This window comes from Bombus pyrosoma, linkage group LG8 (assembly GCF_014825855.1).
Source record: "Bombus pyrosoma isolate SC7728 linkage group LG8, ASM1482585v1, whole genome shotgun sequence".
Classification (NCBI taxonomy): Eukaryota; Metazoa; Arthropoda; class Insecta; order Hymenoptera; family Apidae; genus Bombus; species Bombus pyrosoma.
This window is the reverse complement of record NC_057777.1, coordinates 11,915,983-11,917,732: the sequence shown is the minus strand read 5'-3', so window position 1 is coordinate 11,917,732 and position 1,750 is coordinate 11,915,983.

The window sequence follows — 1,750 nt, the reverse complement described above, 5'->3', positions numbered from 1 at the left end:
CTTTCTCAAAGTGAGCTCCAAACCTCCTGCCTTTATCCCCCCCCCCCGATCTCTTTCTTAGTTCTCACAAGTTGGTCCTCAATCTGGATATCCATGACCTTGGGAATACGTTTCCCGGTGAGCAGGATTACCTTCGTCTTTTCGTGTGCTATGACTAGCCCATTGTCGGCACACTACCTCATCACCACATTCATTTCTCCGCCCAAGCTTCCCCCGACCTCCTCCTGGCTGGCCACGTCAAGTATCAGTACTAGGTCATCGGCAGAGGTAACCACATTCAAGCGAGCAATATCCTGAAGCTCCATCAGGAGGACGTCGTAGACAAGATTCCATAACAGAGCCGTCCCTCTGTTATTAAGGACTACAGTCTTTCTGTCTTCTAGGTAGTTCCCTAGAACGTGTTGTTGATGTCTATCGCGCCGAGCACACATATCCGTTTTCTTCTCTTAGAGCTGTTTGCCAATTCACCTACCTGGCGCAGCGTGTTCATCGTACTCTTCCTCCTACGAAATCCAAACTGATTTATATGGAAGGGGTCGAGCCCCAGCCTTTCCTCCATCAAATTCTTGAAGGTATGTTCCCAGACTTTACTGGGCACTGGCAATACACTGATCGCCCTATGCCCTCGCCTTCGCTCGTACTGATACTCCCGTCGATTCTGTAAATAAAATCTCTTGTCCACATGATGGCCATCCGTTTGGGTATTCCGGGCTAATTTGGTCGTGATCGCCCTGTACGGCCTTCTCCATGGATCCCTTTCCACCATAGCACGAAACTCCTTCCAACCCTTCTCCTTGGTGACTCGTATCATCTTCTTCATCTCCTTCTTCTTTTTCTTCAGTCCTGAGCCCACTGTGCCGCATCGTTATTTCCTCTCGCCATTGCCCTCTGAGCTCTTCTTCTCGTCATCATAACCTGCTTGCTTAATTTTGCCAATTCCTCACGCCGCCAGTAATTATAGTTTTTCTTGTACATCGGCGGGTAAACCTTCTTTGATTCAGCGGCATATGCTTTTCCCACCGTAAACTGCAGCCTCTCCCCATATACCTCTTCTTCTAAATCCATGTTCCCACTAAATATTTTATCATAAATTTTGTCGAATCTTAAAACAACTTCCTTAAATCAACATCACTCGACGTATACCAAAAATTTTCTATGTTACGCCTTGTCGTTTTCGTTCTAAACTCGTGCAGGACATACATGTGGTCCGACGTTGTCCATCCGTTCCTACGGAACGTATAGCTAGGAACCTTCATGTTAATGGGTACGATGCCGTTCTTTATCAACATATTCATCAGGCTCGTACTCCTGCGATCAGTTCTCTGGCCATTCCTGTTAACACTGATAATCCTTCTGTTTGTCCGGATGATGGTCTCCATTTCCCCTAGGTAGCCGTAAAATTCTTCTAATTTGATAGTGGGAGAACAATACTCCTCAATGCAAAACACGTCGCTGACACAAATGCCCACTATTCCGTTCCTGGTTGTCAGAGTACTGTCAGCGAGATGTTTTCCTCTGAACAGGGTCACCAACAACGATGCATCGCCTCTTTCATCGTTGTACCAGTAAGTCTGCTGTCGATAGGGCTCAGTGATAAAGACCGCGTCGAATTTGGCTTCACAGGCATACTGGTATATCAGCTCCAGAGCCAACCAACATCTATTTAAATTTATTATTAGGATTTTTATCTCCTCTTCTCATCCTATCCTTCACCGCTGGACATGCCAGCGATTTCGTTATATGTCTCAGA